We start from the raw sequence: 24,809 nt of genomic DNA, 5'->3' as shown, positions 1-24,809 counted from the left end.
CTTTGTCACATGACATCCATCATCACCCAAGGGTTCTGTTGACTTCCTCTGACGATGTCAGCCTGTGCTGCCTTATTTTCTTCTTGTAGTCATGCTTTTTCAGTTGAGACAGATACTCTGGCTCACATGGCCTTCAACAAAGGAGCTGAATATTTTCACTCACTTAAATGAGACATGCAGATGCATCTAGCCTTAGGCATGGAAGCACCCAGGTGTTCTGTCAGTCATCGGGCTTCATCCATCCCTGTTACCCATTTCCGTGGTGTCCTTGCCTTTATTCTCAAAATCATCTTTCTCCGTTGAGCAAGAAGATGGCCTCTGACATCCACCACCACCCCCCACAAGCCGTTATTGCTTTGACTCATTCATGTCTAAGGAAATGAATTTCTTCTTGCCCAGCTTAACACAGATCAAAATCACTAAGAGATTCTGATTGGTCCTGCTTGGGTCACATGCTCAGTTCTGAGCCAATCACTGTGACCAGAGAATGAAGCACTCTAGCGGGCCATGTCTAGGTCACATACTCATCCCTATAAGAGTGAATTCCAGCCAAATCACTAGGATCCCCAAAGAATGGTGGCTGAACAAACAAGCATAGAGCCTCACCTTGAACAACTGGAACTTAAACCGTGAATAACCTACTCAATCAGGAGACCGCCCAACTCCATGAGTGCCTCCATTCCAATTGCTCTGTAGCCACCCACTACCTAGGCAACACCTTGGATATGAACTTCCTTCCCATCCCTCCACCCTTTCTGCCCTGTGCTCCCTCTACCCCAGCTTCTTGACCCAATCCAAATCTCCAGACTTTCTCAGCCTTCCCTAGACTCCCAGCTCATCAGCCCTCCCCTTTACCTTCTTTCCATCCTAGACCTCACGCTCAAACCTTTCTACCACCACCATCTTACTCTTTCCACCCTCCCACCCTGTTCAGTCCAAATGGGAGTTCCTTCTTCCATCCCTGTGATCTCATCACTGGGGAGAGTCATGTAATTGTGTCAGTTGTACATATGCATGCCAATGGGGATTACTTAACATAACACTTCTAAAACTTTGGTGTGTATGTGATTCAGTTAGGGATCAAATTGAAAACGCAGTTGAAGGTTTCTTAGGTCTGGAGTGAAGTGTGCAGTTCTAACCAGCTCCCAGGTGAGGCCACTGCTGCTGGTCCTCCAAGCACACTTTGAGCAATTCTTTTTACTTTGGTGTCCCTCCTACTTCCCTCTGGAGAATAACCTCCTGGGGCATTTGTTAAATATGAAGATTATCAAGTCTCTCCTCTGGAATTTCTGATTAAGTAGGTATCAATGGAAGGCCTAGGGACTCTGTGATTTTAACACATTCCAAGTGACTCTTATCTCCTGGGATAATTGGGAAATACTGCTGTATCATGGTCATTTGGGTTGAATGACTCATTTTGGCTTCCAGGACTTCTCTGTCCTCGAAGGCTCCACACATTCCCCACCCCTCTCACCTTCTGCAGGTGAGCTGGCCCCTACCTTCCAGTAAAAACCCAGGTAAGTGGGTTGGCCTAAACTCTCCTGCGAATAAACTTTAGCTACATCCCCCTTTGTCTTTGCTATTTTCTCTCCAGTCTTGGAGAAAGAGACACTTGTCCACCTTGGCCCATCCCACCTGCCTGCCTCAGCCACCTTGCTCTATCACAGCCCCTCTTCTTGCTTCTTAGCGATTCTCCTGACCCCTTCTCTGCCTGTGAAAATGCTCCTGTCCTAAAATCCCTCTCTATTCATACCCTATCTTCCTCCTCCCTTTACCACCAAGCTTTTTTTTTGAAATCATTTTAGATTTATAAATGAGTCACAAAGATCGTGCAGAGAGTTCCCGTATACCCGTCATCCAGTTTCCCCTAATGTTAGCATCTTACAGAACCATGGCCCAGTTGTCAAAACTGAGAAATTGATGTTGGTACAATACTATGAACTAAACAACAAACTATATTCTCTTTCTCCAGTTTTTCCACCGGTGTCCAAAACCAGTATATTTTTAGTTAGACAAGGCCTATCATTCTTTTAAAAATCAAAGTACAAATCTAAAAAGAGAAAAAATCATGGGGCGCCTGGGTGGCGCAGTCGGTTAAGCGTCCGACTTCAGCCAGCTCACGATCTCGCGGTCCGTGAGTTCGAGCCCCGCGTCGGGCTCTGGGCTGATGGCTCAGAGCCTGGAGCCTGTTTCCGATTCTGTGTCTCCCTCTCTCTCTGCCCCTCCCCCGTTCATGCTCTGTCTCTCTCTGTCCCAAAAATAAATAAAACGTTGAAAAAAAAAAATTTAAAAAAAAAAAAAAAGAGAAAAAATCACGGTCACCAAAGCCACCATCTAGACACAACTACAGCTAACGTTATGTTCTTCCACTACAATGCTTTATCCACATAAATCTTTTTTTTTTTTTACAAAAATATGTTCACCCTACCCTTCAGTGTATTTTTCCCACTAAACACTGTATTATAAATGGCCTTCCATGTTAGTAATTATAACTCCAGATCATAATTTCTATTTTATTCAAATTTTTCTTTCAACTTTTTGATAGGTAATTGATTCAAAGTTCTAAAGGTAGAAAAGAGTGTTTAGCAAAAATAAAGATGTCCCATTTCGGGCAAAAGACATGAATAGACACTTCTCCAACGAAGACATCCAGATGGCCAACCAACACATGAGAAAATGCTCAACAGCACTCATCATCAGGGAAATACGAATCAAAACCACAATGAGATACCACCTTACACCTGTCAGAATGGGTAACATTAACAACTCAGGCAACAACAGATGTTGGCGAGGATGCAGAGAAAGAGGATCTCTCTTGCAGTGTTGGTGGCAATGCAAGCGGGTGCAGCCACTCTGGAAAACAGTATGGAGGTTCCCCCAAAAACTAAAAATAGAACTACCCTACGACCCAGCAATTGCACTACTAAATATTCATCCAAGGGATACAAGGATGCCGTTTCGAAGGGGCACATGCACCCCCATGTTTATAGCAGCACTATCAACAATAGCCAAAGTATGGAAAGAGCCCAAATGTCCATCGATGGATGAGTGGATAAAGAAAATGTGGTATATATATGCAATGGAGTTATTACTCGACAATCCAAAAGAATGAAATCTTGCCATTTGCAACTATGTGGATGAAACTGGAGGGTATTACGCTAAGTGAAACTAGTCAGTCAGAGAAAGACAAAAATCATATGACTTCACTCATATGAGGACTTTAAGAGACAAAACAGATGAACATAAGGGAAGGGAAACAAAAATACTATAAAAACAGGGAGGGGGACAAAACAGAAGAGACTCATAAATATGGAGAACAAACAGAGAGTTACTGGAGGGGGTGTGGGAGGGGGGATGGGCTAAATGGGAAGCAAAAATAATATAAAAACAGGGAGGGGGACAAAACAGAAGAGACTCATAAATATGGAGAACAAACAGGGTTACGGGAGGGGTTGTGGGAGGGGGGATGGGCTAAATGGGTAAGGGGGGAATTAAGGAATCTACTCCTGAAATCATTGTTGATGATTAGTTATCATTAGTTATCATATGATAACTAATTTGGATGTAAATTTTAAAAAATAAAAAATAAAATTAAGAAAAAAAATTCTCATCACAAGAAAAAAAAAAAAGATGTCCCATTTCTCCATCACCCAGTCCTTTCCTATCCCAGATTATTGTGTAGATCACAAAATGTTGAAGACTGCAAGTAAATTCTGGGATGAATACACCATTATTTTACTTAATCTTTCATTGCTTGATACATGGGCTGTTTCCACTGGTTTACATTATAAGTGACACCTGGATTTAACAACCTTCTAACTCCACCTTTGCCCAGTAGTCTAGTTATTTTCTTAGGATAAATTCCTCGTGGAGTGGCTAGGTCAAAAAGTTGACACTTTGGGGGGTGGGGGTGGGTCTCTTGATTTCAAATTGCCTTCTACAAAGACTAGACACCACTTCCCTACACCAAGGCCCCCCAGGCTATCAGGCTGTACCAATCAGATGGGCCACAGCAGTGTTGCTTTAATCTGTACTTCTTTTGTAACCAGACAGGTTGGGTTGTATTTATTCAGTATCCAGGTACAGATATATTTTTTGGAAGATAACCTCAGATAGCTGCCTCACTTCTTCAATTCCTCATTGACTCTCAAACTCCTTACAGTCTGGGATCCAACTCCATCCCTCCCACATCATGATGCTCCAGCAAAGTTGGCCACAGAAGGACCCAATCAAATGGACCCTTCTCAGCCTTATCCCGTTAAATTTCCCTTTGTCACTGAATAGTATAGACTAGACCATTCTTTAAAAAAAAAAGCAAACAAACAAACAAAGGGGCACCTGGGTGGCTCAGTTGGTTGAGCATCTGACTTCGGTTCAGGTCATGATCTCACGGTTTGTGGGTTCAAGCCCTGTATCAGGCTTTGCACTGACAGTGCAGAGCCTGCTTGGAATTCATTATCTCCCCTCTCTCTCTGGCCCTACCCCACTTTCTCTCTCTCTCAAAATAAGTAAATAAACTTAATTTTTAAAAAAAAAAAAAGCTTTTAAGAACATTCAAATACATGTTTTTCTGCCAACATAAGTTTTTCATTGGCGCCTGGGTGGTTTTATCGGCTAAGTGTTTGATTCTTTGTTTCGGCTCAGGTCATGATCTCACAGTCTTGAGACTGAGCCCCAAGTCAGGCTCTGCACTGACTTGCAGCTTGGGGCCTGCTTGGGATTCTCTCTCTCTCACTCTTTCCAGCCCCTCCCCCGTGCTCACGCTGGGACGCTCTCTCTCAAAATAAATAAACTTTAAAAAAACATAATTTTTTCATTTCAGAAGTGCTGGGGCACTATGTAGGGATATACTTAACTTTATAAGAAACTGCCAGTCTGTTTTCCAGAGTGGCTGTACCATTTTACATCCCCACCAGCAGTGTGAGAAATCCTATTGTTCCACATCTTCACAGCACTTAGAACTGTCCATCTTTGTAACTGCTGCCATACTAATAGGTATAAAGTGATATTGTGCTTTTAATGTGCATTTCCCTAACGACTAATGAATTTGAGCATCTTTCCATGGGCTTATTTGCTACCCATATGTCTTCCTTGATTAATTTTTTTAATAAAAAAAATTGGTAACACATGCTCGAGGTTTTAAAAAAACTCAAAAAGTACGAAAGGGAAAAGTAAATCTCATCCACATCACTGATCCCCCTGTGAAGGGGACTTTCCTCCAGTCACAAAGCCAGAGAGTGGTGGATCTTGGGATTTAAACCAAGGCAGCCTGGCTCCGAAGCCACACTCTTATCAATTTTCATATAAATCATAGCACTTCCAGTTGTATTCTGCTGCCTTTTTTCACTTCAAATATCTGGGCTATTGTTCCACATCATTACTTATTGACCTCCCTTATTTGTTTTAACAACCCCATACCCTCCACTGAAATAATGTGCCATTATTTATTTGGCACTCCCCCAGTGATGGACACTTGTTTCCAACCTTTGCTACAACAAATAATGCTGCACTCAATATCCTTTTATGTACCTCTCTGCATGCCTGTATAAGCATATCCATCCAAGGATTCCTAGAAGTGGAATTACGGGGCCAAAGGGTGTATGCCTTTACTCTTTTAGCGTGCCTATTTTCCCACATCCTCTTTCAACACAGTGTGAAACTTTCCCATTCTTGCTGATCTGATAGATTTGTTCAAAATGGTGTCTCTTCACTGTTTAATCGTGCATTTCTTTAAAGATTTTTTTTTCAATGTTTATTTTTGAGAGACATAGAGAGACAGAGCATGAGCAGGGAAGGGCAGAGAAAGAGGGAGACACAGAATTCAAAGCAGGCTCCAGGCTCTGAGCTGTCAGCACAGAGCCCCATGTGGGGCATGAACCCAAGAACCGCGAGATCATGACCTGAGCCGAAGTTGGATGCCCAACCGACTGAGCCACCCAGGTGCCCCAATCATGCATTTCTTTATGAGAGAGGCTAAGTGTGTTTCCATGTCTTGAGAATTCAATTGCATTTCTTTTCCAGTGAATCAAAATTCTTCTTAAAATGCCTGGTGGTATCCCATCTAGTTCCCGTATTTTTTCTTACTTCTCTGATCTTTCCCTCTTCCTCATCTTTGATGGCTTTCCTTCTGCCATATTCCCTCTCCTAGTGGCAGTTCTCCATGGCTTTCTCTTTGCTTCTCTTCTCATTTTACTGCATACTTCTAGACTATCTTATTCTTGCCCCTTTGCAGCAGCCATTATCTTCTCCTTATTTGCAGTTAAAAAAAGGTATTTATTTACTTATTCTGAGAGAGAGAGAGTGCACATTCAAGCTGGGGAGGGGCAGAGTGAGAATCCCAAGCAGGCTCTGTGCTGTCAGTGTGGAGCCTGATGTGGGCTTGATCTCACAAACCGTGAGATCATGACCTGAGCCGAGATCAAGACTTGGATGCTTAACCGACTGAGCCACCCAGGTACCCCTAATCCATATTTTTATATAACTCTCTGGGAGCTCCAGATCCACATTTTCAGTTCCCTTCTAGGCATTTTTACATCAACACCCATCAAACACCTCAAAAGTCTCTATGTTCAAAACTGAACTTGGTCTCTTCTCCCCCACAAAATATGTTCGTCTTCCCAAAATGTCAGCGGGTGGCCCTTCCATCTACCCAGTTAGTCAGGCAGTAACAGCTAGAAGTCATTTTGCCCCACCCGCAATCCAATCAGTCACCAAGTCCTAAATGATGGGCAGGCTTAAAAAGAGAGTTGTCTCAATGCCCTGGACCAGAGCCACAACTTACACTTGTAAATCTGGGGACAGAGGACTTCATCAGGGGCTCTTTCAAACCCACTTTGTCCTACACTCCTTTCTACTTGGTCCCAGGATAGCCCTTTCATTTAGCTTTTCCCTTGATTTCTGGATAACACCTTTTATCTTGGATATTACTGTGTTTAGGTGGGGCTAGTGAGTGCTGAGATTTTTACCTTCTCATGGCAAGGTCATGAGACCTTATCTTGGACCTTATCTCCAGATGCAGCACGTGAGGGAAAACCCAGTAATTCTGTGCTACAACTCAGCCACAGAGAAGTCTGGGAAGGCGCAGGCCCAGGAAGGGACCTTTCACTTGCTACAGGCTGGTGCATACCCAAGGCTCCAAGAGAACCCAAGAGAGAGTTGAAGATATATCTCCAGACTGGGGCAAAAGTTTTTCTCCTCTTATCTTCCCCAAATGTACTACAGATAATAAAAGCAAGTCTAGATAGTAATTTTACATCGTAAAACTTTACATTGGTAAAAACTTTTGCTGTAAGCCAGACATTAGGCTGTTGTGCTACACTCATTGCACACTTTCTTGAATCCTTACAGTGGCCCATGAAGCTACTTTTATTCCCATTTTACAGAAAAGGAAACTGAGGCTCTGAGAACTTAAATAACTTTCTTTGACTGCAAAGTCCATACGTTTAAGTACTTCCCACACTCCAGGACAGTGGCTCATGGGTGCAGAACCCCAGCCTGGAGGACTCAGCCACAAATATACTGCTTTCCTTTGGCCACCTGATGTCTCTTCTACAACATTTAGGGTCTGTCCAGTTTTCAGCCCTGGCTCACTCCTTGCCACTGCCACTGTTAGGCAGTTCCCACCACAGGCTTCCAGACCTCAGGGCACCAGCTGAGGCTAGGGGAGCTCGGCTCTCTCTACACTAGGACTTACTTTGCTCCCTAACCTGCAATGAAGCCCCACCCACCAGTGTTCCAACATTCTTGCTGATCACCGGCTGCCATCTTTGTTTCCCTGACGCTGGCCATATAGTCTTACAGTGAATATTTACTCAACAATCTGTGACACACACTGGACATGGGACAAAAACAGTGCCTAGCACTGTGGCTCCTCGTAAATGTTTTTTGAATGGATGAATGAATGAATGAGCAGGCACTGCCATACTCTGTAGGCTACATGCTACAGGGGAAGACAGATCAGTAAACAGAGTTAGAACCCCAGGTGGTGAGTCCTGTGACAGGCAGAATACAAGAGTTTCTAAGAGCACAGCACAGGGTATCTACTTGGGGGAACTTCCCGGAACATTTCCTGGAGGAAGCAGGGTGTAAGCTGAGGCCTGAGGCATGGCTTGTTCAGCCAAGAGAAGGAGAGTGTGGCAAAGTGAGAATGAGGTTTATCGTGAGGAAAAACTCTACCCCACAGGTAAAAAATATGGCAGGCCAGAAACATTCAGGAATCTCTTTCCTTAAGCTATACTGAGCTACAACCAGACTGAGGGTAGGGACTGCCAAGCCACTAATTCATTCCAGACAATAAAAAACCCATTCCAGGAGCAGGTGGAAGAGGCCAAAAGATCCCCCATGACCCATGCTACCTCTAAGTACACCAGCCGGGAACAGCAGTGGGTGCAGTCAGTGAGGATGATGGTCAAGGTGGGGGCAGGGAGACATATCCAACAATGTCCCAAGAGATATGCTAGATTAAACAGGGTGACCCCATACATGGCTCTCAGTAAGGCCAGCTGGGCTTGCTTAAGAAGGTGTCATGGCTCCAGTTAAATCTGAAGATAAAAGAGGCTACTGGGCACAAAGGTGAAATCCCCAGTGCATCTGTTCTGGGCTGAAGCTCCCTCCCTATCTCCGCAGGTTGCTGACTCTTTAACAGGGCAAAGTAAAGGTACAGTAAATATAAACTTTTCCCTCCTCTCTTTATCCAGGCCAAAAACATTCAAACAGAATGTAACCCATCTTAACGCCCAGTGTTGAACAAACATAGGCCTCCTTCTCTAAGAATGAGGAAACAGGGAATCATGACTGCACATATACAGAGATCTAGCAGGTCAAAAGGATGCTGATATGAGGGATTAGGGCAAATGTCCCAGGATAAGTCACCCTGATGGCCCAGAGGACAAAATGTTAAGGAGAAAATTTGCTAATTTGTAGTCTTAAAGATTAGAAGCTGCTGAAGCTCTCAAACAATTCTCTCTCTTTTTAAAATGTTTATGTATTTATTTATTTTGAGAGAGAGCAAGAGTGGGGGAGGGGAAGAAAGAGAGAATCCCAAGCAGGTTCCACACTGTCAGCCGGGAGCTCCCGGCTCTCAGGGCCCCACCCTACAACCCTGAGATCATGACCTGAGCCGAAATCAAGAGTCAGACACTTAACAGACTGAGCCACCCAGGTGCCCCTCTCAAACAATTCTTAATAAGAAAATAACTCTAGGCTATAAAATTATTCTGGAGATGGAAAATATATCTACTGAATTTCAAAGGGACCTAGAGGCAGTTAGTTAACAGAAGATTGGACGTTGCATAAAATCAAGTCAATAAATCTGAAGGTCAGATTAGAGGGTTCTAAAACTCAGAGAGAAAAAAAATGAAGGAAAAAAAAGATAAGCAGAAAGGAAAAGAGATTCAAGGGATAAATGTGCATCTAATCAAATCCCTAGAAAAACAGAACAGAGAAAAAGATTCAAGGGAATAACAGAAGTGGTCACAGAACAAGAAGTAAAATGATTCCTTGACAGTTAATTAAAATCAGTAAAAAAAAAAAAAAAAATTAATGAAAAACCTCCAAAATGTATATATATATATATTTTTTCAACGTTTATTTTATTTTTGGGACAGAGAGAGACAGAGCATGAACGGGGGAGGGGCAGAGAGAGAGGGAGACACAGAATCGGAAACAGGCTCCAGGCTCTGAGCCATCAGCCCAGAGCCCGATGCGGGGCTTGAACTCACGGACCGTGAGATCGTGACCTGGCTGAAGTCGGACGCTTAACCGACTGCGCCACCCAGGCGCCCCTATATATATTTTTTTAATTTTTGGTGAAATTTAGAAAATCTCATATATACAGAGAAATTCCTGCAATATCCCAGGCAGAAAAACGAAGTTACATCCGAGTAAGGTTGTCAGCAGACTTCTAAGATTTAGACACCATAGTCGTGCTGGAGAAAACATGCAAGATTTTTAGTAGAGAAGATTGTGATCCATTTATATACAAGTGAAACACCTAAAAAAAAAGGTCTGGCAGGCAGGAGTTCAGAAAAGATACCATCCATGCACTTTTCCAAAACAAATTTCATAACGAATTTCTCCAGCCCAAGGAACAATACCAAGTAAAACTCCCAGGAACAGGAATGGCAACAAACACATTAGGAAAGAGAGATAAGCAATGTGGATCTATAAAAAGGCCAGGGAATTTTAAAAACACCGATCATGATTCAAAACCTTATCTGTTGCCACCTAACAAATTACCCTAAAACTTAGTGACTTAGTAGCATTTTAATTTTTTTTAAATGCTTATTCATGTCTGAGAGAGAGAGAGAGAGAGAGCAGGGGAGGGATAGGGAGAGAGGGAGACACAGAATCCGAAGCTGGCTCCAGGCTCTGAGCTGTCAGCACAGGGCCCAATGTGGGGCTCGAACTCATGAACTGTGAGATCATCATCTAAGCTGAAGTTGGACTCTTAACCGACTGAGCCATCCAGTCTCCCCTACTATTTATTTATTTATTTATTTATTTATTTATTTATTTATTTATTTTTGAGAGAGAGAGAGAGAGAGAGAGAGAGAGAGAGAGAGAGGGAGAGAGAGGAAGGGACAGAGAGATAGAGGAGAACAGAGGATCCAAAGTGTTCTCTACACTGATAGCAGTGAGCCAGATTCGGGGCTCGAACTCAAGAACCTGTGAGACCATGACGTCAGCCAAGGTCAGAAGTTCAACCGAATGAGCCACCCAGGCGCTCCGTTCGCATTTGAACTGGCAGACTAAGTAAAACAGATGGCCCTCCCCAATAGGAGGGGACACCTCCAATCATCTGCCACTGAGGACCGGAGCAGAACAAGAAGGCAAAGGAAGGATGATGCACTCTCCCTGCTCAGCTCTCGGTTGAGCTGGGACATTGGACATTGATTTTCTTCTGTGCTTGGACTGGGACTGATGCTGTGTGATATATATATACACACACACTATTGTTTCTGTGTCCCGGCAGAACCCTAATACGACCAAGGGATGGAAGCCCAATTCTCAAGAAGCATAAGTTAAAAAAGGAATTTATTGTTCAATGTAACTGAAAAATCTAGAGATAATGACGCAGGTTTCAGGCCTGTCTTGATCCGGGAGCTCAAATGATCTCATTTGGGCTGTAATTTTCTTTTAGTCCTTCAGAAAGGCTCTCTCAATTCTGGTGGCCAAAATGTACTCAAGCAGTCTAAGACTTACATCCGAAAAGCCTAGCAACCCCCGAACAAAGACAGAATCTCTAGTAGGCAGGGGCTGGGAAGATTTCTGATCGGCCTAAGTCATGCCACATATCTATCCCTGAAGCTATCACCGTAGCCAGGGTGGTAGGGAGCTCTGATTGGCCAGGCTTATGCATGTAATGTATTCTTTTAAACTACATAAATGGTATCAAATCATACATATGCTAGTTTTAAAATATGCCCACAAATTCTTTCACATCCTTCCTTTGAAAAATGGAGGCTAATTTCTCTTTCTTTAAGTGTACACTAAACTCAGTGTAGAATAGAATGAATTCTATTCATTATTCCCAATGAGTAGAATGTGGCAGAAGGGATGGCGTGTGACTCCCAAAACGAAATTATAAAAGACATTGCTGCTCCTGCCTTATGCTTTTGTGGATCGCTTACTCTGGGGGCAAGTCAGCTGCTATGTTGTAAGGGGACTCAAGGAGTCCCATGGAGAGGCTTACAAGGGGAGGAACTCAGGCCCCTCACGAGCAATCAGTGTGAACTTACAGCCAGGTGAATAAGCCGCCCCAGAAATGGATCACCCAGTCCCAACCAAGTCTTCAGATGGCTGCAGCCCCAGCTGACATCTTGGCTTTAACTTCATAACAAACCCTGAAAGGGACCACCCACTTAAATTCATGACTCACTCAAACCAGGAAGGTAATAAATGTGTGTGGTAGTTTCAAGCCACTAAGTTCGGGGATAATTTGTCACATGGCAATAGATAACCAATATACTTATCACCCTGCAACATGCTTTTTTTTTTTCATTCAGTATTATGTTTTTCAGCTCTAGCCATATTGATGCATGTAGTACGGGTTATTTATTTTAATTGCCACAATCACATCTTATTCATCCATTCTCTTACTGCTGGGTATATTGGTTGTTTCCAGTTTTGTTTTTGTTTTCTTTTGCCATTACAAACCGTGCCTCAGTGAACAAATCTGTATATGCTTCCTTATGCATGTGTGTAAAGGCTTTTTAGGCAACAGGCACTAACATTTTTCTAGAGTGCTCATTTGTTCTCCCAAATCAATGTCCCCAGACCCTCTCCCACTCACAATGCCAGAGAATACCATTTCTCCCGCATCACTGTCAGACTTTCAAAAGCTCTGCCACTCTGAAGAGGGAAGAGAATCCATTGCTCGAATTTGCATTTCCCTGATAACCAGTGAGCATGCCCACTCAGAGCCTCTCACGACCTAGCCATCCTCTCCTGGCACCCGGGAAGCACACCTGGGACCAGAGCCCTCACCAACACTGAACATGTTGCCCATCAAATCACTTTCAAGGACCCTCACCTCCCAAGGGATTCGCATGATCCTCCGTTCCCCAGACAAAGTCTCTTCTTTGCCACTGACCTGATGGAATACAAAGAATTGCCTCAGCCAACAGCCATTTCCAGGAAAGATGCAGGCTTCAGACTGAGGTCGGAACTCACTCAGTTCCAGGACTGGTGGCTGGTGCCACCCCTCCCCTTCCCCTCAGGAAGTGTGGCAGCAGCCAGCCAGGCGCTCAGCCAGAGTACAGAAACTTCCACCAAAAAACACCCAAGAATTCTGCCCTCTGGAGGGTTGCCCAGTGGTGCAAAGGGGACTAGGGAGGGAAGAGACATCGGCAAGCTTCCCAGTGCAAGCATCAGGCACCTGCCAGGGCCTACATGCCCCTGTCTATACTCTGAGCACCTGGCCAGTGGGAACAGAGGAACAGGGACCTGGCCTCAGATTTCCCTTATAGTTGGACTGTTCTCATGGGACCCCCAGCACCAGCCCCAGCGTCCAGCAGAACGTGTCTGCCCTCAGCCTGGCTCCCACTACCTAGCTACCAAGATGGGGCCCACCATGCTGACTTCTTTCCACAGCTTCAGGAACGGGGTTAGGCGTCTGTAGTGGGATACACTCTCTATCACCATGAAGTCATGCAAAACACCTTTCCAATTTTCATACCCACGTGCCACTGCACAATTGTTTTTAACATCTACCGAATACTTTCTTTCTTTTTTTTTTTAATTTAAATTCAAGTTAGTTAACATGTAGTGTAATAATGGTTTCAGGAGTAGAACCCAGTGATTCATCACTTAACATGTAACACCCAGTGCTCATCCCAACAAGTGCCCTCCTTAATGCCTATCACCCATTTACTGATCCCCCGTACCCCCACCCCCATCAACCTTCAGTTTATTCTCTATTTTTCAGAGTCTCTTATGGTTTGCCTTCCCTCTCTGTTTTTATCTTATTTTTTTCTTCCCTTCCCCCCTGTGTTTCTCAAATTCCACATATGAGGGAAATCATATGATCTTCCACATATGATCTGAAATCCTCTTTCTCTGACTGACTTAGCATAATACCCTCTGGGTCCATTCACATTGTTGCAAATGGCAAGATTTCATTCTTTTTCATCCCTGAGTAGTACTCCATTGTGTGTGTGTGCCACATCTTCTTTACCAACTATTTTCAATTTAAACACATTAATTATAAAAGGAAACTTTACATCCCTACCCAGCATCCATTGTGAAAAAGAAAAGGCAACTGTAGAATATAATAAAAATAAATGATGTTAGTAAGCTCTACTAAGCACCATTGTCTGTTCTCTTCATTACAAAAGAGGCTGGCAAACATAGAGAAATGTTAAAGACCTATTAGCCCCAAATTGAGATTGTTTTTCCTCAATGATTCAATATTGTTTGGTGCCAATAAGCCACTTTGTGAAAAAGACTGGTAGCTTTTCACTAAAATTTATTTTTATCTTCTATAGCAATAAGGGAGTGGCTGTCCTACCCCCTCTTGTGGATTAGGGTGGCCTGGATTCTGAGTAGAATGTGAGAGAGTGCCACTTTCTGAAGATCTTTGAATTTGGAGGTGCCTCTTTCTTGCTCCTTCCCCGTCCAGCCCAGCAAGGTGGTGAAGCCACATGTTGAAGATGACAGAGTCTGAAGGACTGAACCGAAGAGTTGACCCCACCCCCACACAGCCACCAAGGTGATCAAATGAGCAAGGAATGCATTTTTATTTCATTGGTGCCATTACACATGTGGGCTATTTGCTAGCTGTGTAGCCCGCTGTCACACCAAAATCTACAACCTTTGCTCTCGATGATGCTCATTCCACAAAGGGAAGCAATGCATCACAATGATTAAGAGTGGGGGCATTGGAGGGGCGCCTGGCTGGCTCAGTCAGTTGAGCTTCCAACTTTGGCCTAGGTCATGATCTCACGGTTCATGGGTTCGAGCCCCAGTCAGGCTCCGTGCTGACAGCTCAGAGCCTGGAGCCTGCTTCCGATTCTGTGTCTCCCTCTCTCTCTGCCTCTTCTGGGCTTGTGCTCTGTCTGTCTCTCAAAAATAAATAAACATTAAAAAATTTTTTTTAAAAAAAGAGCAGGGCATTAGATGTGGGACAGATCTGGCTTCAATACCTGGCCCTGCTGCTTACCAGATACATGAACTGGGGACGGCAAAGTAGCCTCACTGAGCCTCACGCTGTGAAACGGATCTAACCATGTCTACCACATGAAGTTTTGTAAGAATTACATGAGAAAGCGTCTCACGTATTTCATTTCTTCAGCATATCTTCGTTCTGTTCTGTTTGTTTTACATTTTAAGGTTTCTAGGTGTGTCTTTTAATAGATGAATACATTTACTATGGTAATGTTTCCCTTGTCTTTTTTTCCCCCTTCTTTTCCTGGAAAGCTGTTGTTATATAAATGGTGTGGGTGGCATCTGAAAAGCAAGCAACTATGGTAAGTAAAGGTCCCAATAAGTGTCCAATAATGAGGAGCTATTGTTTTTATTATTATAGCTCCAGTAGACAGTGCTTTCAGAGTGACTCATTCTACCACTAACCCAGAGGTTGCAAACAGGAGGCCCGTCAGCCAAATCTGACCCAAGGGCTATTTTGATTGGCCCATTTCATTTGAAGAAATTGCCAAACTGTGAAAACTGAAACGTTTCATCGGGGAAACTAGATTTCTGGCTTCTTTTAAAAAATACTCTGGGAGTGCCCGGGTGGCTTGGTCAGTTGAGCAATGACTTCAGCTCAGGTCATGGTCTCACAGTTTGTGAGTCTGAGCCCCACACGAGGCTCCACGTGCCGTCAGCATGGAGCCTGCTTGGGATTCCTTCTCTCTCCCTCTCTCTCTCTGCCCCTTTGGTTCTCTCTCTCTCTCTCTCTCTCTGAAAAATAAATAAATAAACTTAAAAAAAAATTCTGGAAAATCTGACTTGCCTGGGGCCACATTCTGAAACTCATTAATCAGCTAGAGCTCCAGTCAAATACCTACCCTAGAAGCAGTTCCCCGCCATCCCCACCGCATCTTAAAAAAAAAAAAAAAATGTTGGGGCGCCTGGGTGGCTCAGTCGGTTGAGCGTCCGACTTCAACTCAGGTCACGATCTCACGGTTCGTGAGTTTGAGCCCCGCGTCGGGCTCTGGGCTGATGGCTCAGAGCCTGGAGCCTGCTTCCAATTCTGTGTCTCCCTCTCTCTCTGTCCCTCCCCCCGTTCATGCTCTGTCTCTCTCTGTCTCAAAAATAAATAAACGTTAAAAAAAAATGTTGATTTATTTATTTGGGGGTGGGGACAGGCAAAGAGGGAGAGAGAGAATCCCAAGCAGGCTCTTCACTGTCAGTGCAGAGCCTGATGCGAGGCACGATCCCACAAACTGTGAGATCTTGACCTGAGTCTAAATCAAAAGTCAGAGGCTTCACCAACTGACCCACCCAGGCACCACCCTCACACACACTACTTATTGTGATTACTGGCCACCTCATTTTTTTATATAACCTGCTTGGCTCCTGTTGGCATTTGACTGTGGGACCCCTGCGATAAATAGCAATTTTATGGAGTAACTGACATCTGCTCTATCGGTTGAACTAGAAGCCAGTTTGGTTGACTTAGGGCAGGGGCAGCGTTGGTGCTCCTGAATATCTGCATTAGAATGACAGATCCAAAGAGTCCAGGCACAGTGGGCAGAGCCTTCCATAGTTAGGAGAGACCATGCAGGGGACCACACACACCGTCTGGTGTGGCAGTCACTTTTTAAAAACCTTAGTTTTCTTCATTGAAGTATAACCTACACACAGAAAAAGCAATGCACACACGGCATAAATATGCAACATGACGAACTGTCAGAGATGGAACACAACTGTATGACCAACACCCGGCTCAAGAAGGAGAACATAGGGGCGCCTGGGTGGCGCAGTCGGTTGAGCGTCCGACTTCAGCCAGGTCACGATCTCGCGGTCCGTGAGTTCGAGCCCCGCGTCAGGCTCTGGGCTGATGGCTCAGAGCCTGGAGCCAGTTTCCGATTCTGTGTCTCCCTCTCTCTCTGTCCCTCCCCCGTTCATGCTCTGTCTCTCTCTGTCCCAAAAATAAAAATAAACGTTGAAAAAAAAATATTTAAAAAAAAAAAAAAAGGAGAACATCACCAGTACCCCCTGCCAAGTCGGCCTTTCTGTCCCCTCTCAGTCACCAATACTCCGCCCTTCCTGCCCTTTCTCCACCAACAGTAACTACTGTCCTGACTTCTAACAGCATAGTCTGGTTTCTCCTGTGTCTGAATATGACATATATGCAAACATACAGTATATACTGTATGACCTCTTTGCTCAGCATTAGGTTCAAGGTCATATGTGTGGTTGCATGCATTCATAAGGGGTTCATGATCATCGTTGATAGTATTCCCATGGATGAATATACCACAATTTATTTATGTGTTCTGATGATAGGCATGCGGTAGCTTCCAGTTTGGAGTAATTACAAGTGGTTCTGCTATTGAACATTCTAGCACACGTCCCTCATTAACTAAATAAGTAAATACACACACCTGTATTTATATGTACATGTTTTCCTTTTGCTGGCTGTTTCTGTTGAAAGTGGAATTGCTGGGTCACGGAGTATACCTAAGACCAGTTTTAGCAGACTGAAGTGACTTTCATAGTAATTGCACCAATTTTTACTCCCGCCAGCAGGGTACGAGAGCCCACATCCTCCTCCACAACTGGTAATGTGTATCTTTCATTTAAGCCATACTGGTGACTGTATAATGGTAACTCACTGTGGCTTTAATGGATATTTTCCTGGTAACTAATGGTAGCACATTTTTAAATGTTTACGGACCATTCAGATACTCTCTTTTGTGAAGTGACTGTTTTTCTATTGCCTTGTTGTTCTCTATTAGGTTGTCTGTCTTTTTTATCGATTTGTAGATCCTTGTGTATTCTGACTACAATTCCTTTGTCAGCATCTTTTTTTTTTTTTTTCCCCAGTGCTGTTTGCCTTCATGGTGTTATCTGATGAACAGACAAAAGTTTTTATTTTAAATGTAGTCCAATTTATTTATTTGGTTTTTTAAAATTGGGGAGGAGGGACGGTGGTGGTACTTTTTGTGTTCTGGCAGACCCTTTCAGTTGCCTGTAAATATCCATTCCCTATTTTTCTGATGAAATGAGCCCAGATAAAGAACTTGCCTTCTCAGCCTCCCTTGCAGATAATATGAACAAATGACAGAGCTCTGGCCATCGAGATATAAACATCTGTTGGGATGGGGAGAGTTCTGGGAAGTTTTTGCTTTTCTAATAAAATGAGTCGGCTGTGACCATATCTCCTCTTCCCTCCCTCTTGTGCCTTGAATGAAAACAGGAAGTATGGAGCTGTGGCAGCCATGTTGCCACCATGAGGAAAAGGCCAAGAGAACTGCAATGACATCAGCCCAACATCAATGAGCAACGAAACCAACACTAGTCCCTGCTCTTCTGGACCCCTTGTTATGTGATATAAATCAACTTCCACTTATCACTTTCTGGGACTTGTAGCCACATTTATTCCTAACTGATAATAAAACAGTCCTTTGTCTTCCTCTCTAATCCTTCCCATTACCTCTGCCCAGTTAATCTTTTTAAAATCTGGCTGTGTGGGTGTTCTCCCTCCCATCAGATGCCTTCAGCTCCCTCTCTCTTGGCTTTGAGGGGCCTTCAAAAGCTGACCACAGCCTCTATCTCAAATTCTATCTTCCATTCAGTTCTGATTCACATAATTCACTCCTTCTATTCTCCTTTCTCCTTACTCAATCCCACTTTTTCTCCCTCACCTGGAATGCCACGAGCAACATCAATAGAGGGCTAAATTCTATATCCTGTTTATTACTCATGTGGAAATAGAACCAAAGGACATTTTCAGATATGGAAAAACTCAGGTTTTAGAACGCTATGACTCATTCTGGAAAAATTACTTGAGGACACAAAATGTGGCCAACTGGAAGATAAACCAAGATGACGAACAAATGCATGGACAAATGAACATAGAACCAAGTCTAAAGAGAATGAAAGGTAAAGAATTAATAATTATAACTATCAAAAAACTACAGTTATCGTTACGAATATTGAAAGAAACATCCTCGTAATAATTATTTAATTTGTATTCAACTGGGAACATCATTTACAAGATATGTCACACAAACTAGACAAAATCATTTATATGCAAAGAGTTCTTACAAATCAATAAGAAATGCATAAACAAACAAGGATGGTCCAGAAGGAATAAAAATGATGAAAAAATATCCCAAAGATGCTCAACCGTACTAATGAGTAAGTTTAAGTTACGACAATAATTTTGTTCAATTTCACCTATTGAACTGGCAAAGAATAAAACCTGGTAAAACCAGTGTGTGTGAGGATGCAGAGGAATGAGTGGTCTAATCGTCTGTTGGTGGTTCTATAAACAAGCACAACCTTTGTGGAACATTCTAATAAAATGTAAAACATATGCAAGAAAGAGTGCTCCAGACATCACCCACCCATGCCTACCAAATCAAGCCACATTTTAAAAATGTTCATAGTATGATGACTACAATCCCCAGCTCTCCCAGGTAGCAGAAAGTGCAGTCTTCCCCCACCCCTATCCTGGCTCTCCAAGGAATGTTTAGAAGCTTCTTCTCCAAGTCCCCTGCCACTTCCATCAGCTCCTCTTGCTGAGAACTGCTGTTACTCAAGACTTCACAGTTCATCTTCAGCCATCTGTTTCGCAGTCGTCACCCCATTTTAATTAGACACAGGCTTAACCTAGCTTTAACCTCCTCTCAAAGCATAATGAAGACAGGCGCCAGGGTGGCTCAGTCGGTTGAGCATCCAACTCTTGATTTTGGCTCAGGTCATGATCCCAGGGTCATAAGATTGAGCCCTGCGTCAGGCTCTGCGCTGAGCATGGAGGCTGCTTAAGATTCTCTCTCTTTCCTTCTGCCCCTCTCTCCTGCTCATATTCTCTCTCTCTCTCTCTTTCTCAAAAAAAAAAAAAAAAAAAAAGGCATAATGAAGATACTGAACCAAACGTAAAAATGCTTGCAGAAAATCAGAAACACAGCCTGGAAGTTGCCTGCCAAGGCTCTTTCTCATAATTGCTTCTGGGGACTGCAAGCCCAAACCCAACGTGGGGACTTTCTACTTCCAACCAGCCTCCACGGGGTGAGGGCCAGCCCAACCCCCTTCAAACAGACTTCCACTCCTCTCCTTGAATAGAAGATCCTTCTTTCCCTTCCATGCACAGTCCTTCAAATGCTTGATTTTTCTTATGATGATAATGTTTTGTTTTACGATCAGAAAAACACATACATACATGACAAAATTACGTAAGAAAAAAAAACTCTATCCAGAAATTATAGGTGGAGCCAACTAATATATATAGTCAAGATTCTGGTGTCCAGAACAGGCAGTTCAGTGAAAGATCACCCCTCCTACAGTACATCATGTTCCTGCCTGGGTGTGCCACGTGTTTAGCTCCATAAATGTTTGTGGAATGAATAAATTAATGTTGACCCCCCTCCCCCAATCACTTTATGAGATAAAGTCCAAACTCATTTGAGTGGGTTCCAAGTCTTCACATCCTGTCTTTTTTTTTTTTTTTTAATTTTTTTTTCAATGTTTATTTATTTTTGGGACAGAGAGAGACAGAGCATGAACAGGGGAGGGTCAGAGAGAGAGGGAGACACAGAATTGGAAACAGGCTCCAGGCTCTGAGCCATCAACCCAGAGCCTGACGCGGGGCTCGAACTCACGGACCGCGAGATCGTGACCTGGCTGAAGTCGGACGCCCAACCGACTGCGCCACCCAGGCGCCCCATTCACATCCTGTCTTTAAAGTCCCGCCATTTTAATCTTGCCACACTGCTGTACTCACTAAGCCTTTCTTGGTGCCATCTTCTCTTTCCTTCAAGGCTCAGACAGTCTTACTTCTGCCTGTGAAGTCTGACTAGCCTCAGACATCCCTCCCTACCATGCCTAGAGCCATCCCTCCTTCCTTGAGCCATATACCTGCCTACTCTTCATTTAGAAAAAAAATTTAACGTTTATTTATTTTTGAGAGACAGAAACACAAAGCGCGGGCAGAGGAGGGTCAGAGAAAGAGAGAGAGACAGAATCTGGAGCAGGCTCCAGGCTCTGAGATGTCAGCACAGAGCCTGACCTGGGGCTCGAACTCACGAACCATGAGATCATGACCTGAGCCAAAGTTGGATGCTTAACCGACTGCTTCCATTCCTTCCACGCAGTAGTGTTCAACAAATAGTTATTGATTTCTGAATTCATTATACTTTCCTTCTGTTCATTGACTCATCAGCTCTGTCTTAGACTGGGTTCCCCACAAGCAGATCTGGGGACATGAGACCAGGATTTGTATGTAGGTGATTTATTAGGTTGTGTTCTCCAACCCCTCCTCGAACAGAGGAAATGCGGAGGGGAGGGGAGCCGTGGCTGGGGAGACGAAGGAGGTCAAGCAAGGGGTGTAATCAAGTCAAGTCACACAGAGCTGAAAGATGGCTCAACCCCTCAGGGGAGCTTTGGGGATAGTAGGGGTCATACCTATAATTGTCACTTGAGGACAAAGGAGCTGGAGTATCCCCACAGCCTCACTGATAGTCTTTGATTAAGGGCCGTCCCCAGGGCATGAAACTTTTAGGCATTTCTGGTCCTTTAGAGCATGCAGGACAAGCAGGTTCTGGCAGCCTCAGGGGTAGCCCTTCAACACAGAGATGAAGGTACTGGCTGTTGGGACTAAAAACCCATAGGAACCTATAGTGCACAAAAACATCAAATAGTCAGAAGGGTGTGGACAGCTGACCACATCCACACGTTCTGTCAACAGACGTTTAGGGAACACCTATTTACACTCTAGACACCACATGGAAATTAGTGAGGCAAAGCCTGAGCCCTCAGAGGTCCAGTTCTGATGTCTTCAAGGAGCAACTGTTAGGCATGAGTCAGTCCTGTCCAGGCTCTGGAGAAGTGTGAGTGCAGATGCAGGCAGGAGCCCAGGGAGGAAGTGGACAAGCTACCCCGTAATTCCTGGGCATGACCTAGGATCATAAAGCATAAGTAAGGGGGAAGAGGGTATTCCCAGCAAAAAAACATGTGCAAAGCAGAGAAGTAAAAAGTACACGTTTGTTTAGAAATGGGGAGTAGTTTGCTGTGGCTGGAACACAAGGTATGGGAGAAAGGGAGCTCTCTGGAAACTGAGGTTGTTAAAGAGAGCCAAGCTGAGAGGGAAGACTTTTTCCACCTTGCTAGGTCAACGGTAAGATTGTAAGATGGCTGGCTATGGTTAGAGAGATGTTTTAGGAAGAGGGGTGGGCGTATCACAACTGGACACTGGGGGTTCTAACAGACTAGCATCCATGACCCCAAGCAGGGGATTCCATTTCGTGATTGATCCAGGACCAGCTGCACATGACCAGGCAGGCAAATGACTCAGTTCTGGATCCGCACATTGGGACAAGAGGGGATTGGAGCCACGGACACACAGGAAAGAGCCAGAATATGCAGACACAGAGAAGGGTTTCTGAGGACATCAGCACCTAGTCTAGCAGGACACGTAAATATGTGTATTTTCTGTTAATATGAATATTGGTTCGTTTCAGTAAATTCTCTTTTTCTGACACAAGCCAGTCTGGGTCAAGTCTTTGTTACATTAAGAGTCCCTACTGGGGCGCCTGGGTGGCTCAATCGGTTCAGTGTCCGACTTTGGCTCAGGTCACGATCTCACCATCTGTGAGTTGAAGCCCCATGTCAGGCTCTGTGCCAACAGCTCAGAGCAGAGCTTGCTTCAGATTCTGTGTCTCCCTCTCTCTCTTCCCCTTCCCCACTCATGGTCTGTCTGTCTGTCTCTCTCTCTCTCTCAAAAATAAAATAAAAACATAAACAAAAAAATTGTTTTAATAAAAAAAAGAGTCCCTACTAATACAAAGTGTATGTTTTAAAACCAAAATAAGAACAAAAACCCTTTCAGATACACAATCAAAAGAACTTCGTAATAGAGAAAAAAAACAAACCCTACCATCTATGTTGAACTTAAAAAGGTCTCAACCTCAGGGCACCTGGGTGGCTCAGTTGGTTAAGCATCCGCCTTCGGCTCAGGTCATGATCTCATGGTTCATGAGTTTGAGCACTGCATCAGGCTCTGTGCAGCCTGGAGCCTGCCTCAGATTCTGTGTCTCCCTCTCTCCCTGCCCTTCCCCTGCTCACTCTCTCTCTCTCTCTCAAAAATAAATAAACATTTTTTTAAAAAAAGGTCTCAACCTCATAACATAAAACTCTGAAAAATATTGTCCAGTTTGGACCAGGTTGAAAGGAATACCACACACAACCCATCTGCCCCACTCCTGAGCTCCACATAAACTGAAATGATGCCCAAAGGGCCTATACCTTGCTTGTTGAGGAGAGACGGGATGCTCAGAGAGGCTTTGGGAAGGACAGGAAATACCCCCATTTGATATCTGTTCCCTGTGACATTCATCAGAGGTGTTTGGATTAGAAGAGGAAGTCCCCACAACACTGTTCCATGTCCCCTACAGAGTATCTCCCTGAAGGAGGGCAGAACAACACCCTGCTGACTTTGGGTCCTGACTCAGACTGTAGGGCCCTAGTTGGTTCCCAGGTTTCATGTGGCACAGATGGTCCTTTCTAAGTACGGGGGACTTTGCCATCCAAATGCCCATGAAGCCATCAACGGCTTTGGAGAATGTCGCCAAGGTGGTATTCAGAGGAAGCCGCCTAGCCTTAAATGCTTTTATTGATAAACAAGCAATTCTAAAATTAGTGAGCTGGGCATTCAACTCAAGAAATCAAGGAAAGTAGGGGTGCCTGGGAGACTCAGTCAGTTGGGCACCTGACTCTTGATTTCAGCTCAAGTCATGATCCTCATGGTTTGTGGGATGGAGCCCCACGTTGGGCTCTGTGCTGACAGCTTGGAGCCTGCTCGGGATTCTCTCTCTCTCCCTCTGTCTCTGCCCCTTCCCTGCACACACTCTCTCTTATTGTAAATAAGTAAATAAACATAAAAAAAAGAAAAAAAAATAGTGAAAGTAAAACAAAACAAATCAAAAGAAAGCAGAGGGCGAAAATGTACAAAATTACAAACAGGAATTGGGAAAAAGAAAGGAAACAGAACAGAAGTGGTAAAACCAAGCACTGTTTATTTGAAAGGACCAGTCAATAAAATGATGTGAGTGAGCATGTGTGTGTGTGTGTGTGGTCACAAACTCCTTTTTTTCTGACCCACTTTTAAAAATCCTGTCTTGGGGCGCCTGGGTGGCTTGGTCGGTTGGGCGTCCGACTTCGGCTCAGGTCATGATCTCACGGTCCGTGAGTTCGAGCCCCGCGTTGGGCTCTGTGCTGACAGCTCGGAGCCTGGAGCCTGCTTCCGATTCTGTGTCTCCCTCTCTCTCTGCCCCTCCCCTGTTCATGCTCTGACTCTCTCTGTCTCAAAAATAAATAAACGTTAAAAGAAAAAAATAAATAAATAAAAATAAAAATCCTGTCTTTATGGGGGCACCTGGGTGGCTCAGTAGGTTAAGCATCAACTTCGGGTCAGGTCATGATCTTGCAGTTCGGGGGTTCATGTCCCACGTCAGGCTCTGTGGGACATGACAGCTCAGAGCCTGGAGCCTGCTTTGGATTCTGTGTCTCCCTCTGTCTCTGTCCCTTCCCTGCTCATGCTCTGTCTCTCTCTCTCTCAAAACTAAATAAACATTTTGAAAAAAAAATTCTGTCTTTACATATTTTACATCTAGCTCCTTCCTCTCCCCGCTACATTCTAGTAATGTGATAGCTAATGTCATTATTATAACCAATCCTATAGTGCAACATCGAAAGAAAGCAAGGCTGAGCTGGCAGTGCGGGAGGGCGCATTGGAGCCCCCGGAGGCAGCAGTGATCCTTAAAGATGGTGCAAGATTAAAATCCCCTTCCTCGCAAACCCTCTTGCACTGTTGGTGGGAATGCAAATTGGTGCAGCCACTCTGGAAAACAGTGTGGAGGTTCCTCAAAAAATTAAAAATAGACCTACCCTATGACCCAGCAATAGCACTGCTAGGAATTGACCCAAGGGATACAGGAGTGCTGATGCATAGGGGCACTCATACCCCAATGTTTATAGCAGCACTCTCAACAATAGCCAAATTATGGAAAGAGCCTAATGTCCATCAACTGATGAATGGATAAAGAAATTGTGGTTTATATACACAATGGAGTACTACGTGGCAATGAGAAAGAATGAAATATGGCCCTTTGTAGCAATGTGGATGGAACTGGAGAATGTGATGC

The 24,809-nt window shown here is 44.1% G+C and overlaps 1 long non-coding RNA gene across 1 annotated transcript in view; it reads right to left on the bottom strand.

Moving 5' to 3' along the window:
- Positions 1-24,809, bottom strand: part of LOC123589484 — a 98,999-nt gene that overhangs the window by 34,962 nt on the left and 39,228 nt on the right. The gene's annotated exons all lie outside the window — the stretch shown is intronic.

Source organism: Leopardus geoffroyi, chromosome E3 (genome assembly GCF_018350155.1).
Source record: "Leopardus geoffroyi isolate Oge1 chromosome E3, O.geoffroyi_Oge1_pat1.0, whole genome shotgun sequence".
Taxonomy (NCBI): Eukaryota; Metazoa; Chordata; class Mammalia; order Carnivora; family Felidae; genus Leopardus; species Leopardus geoffroyi.
This window is presented reverse-complemented; position numbering and strand designations above follow the sequence as displayed.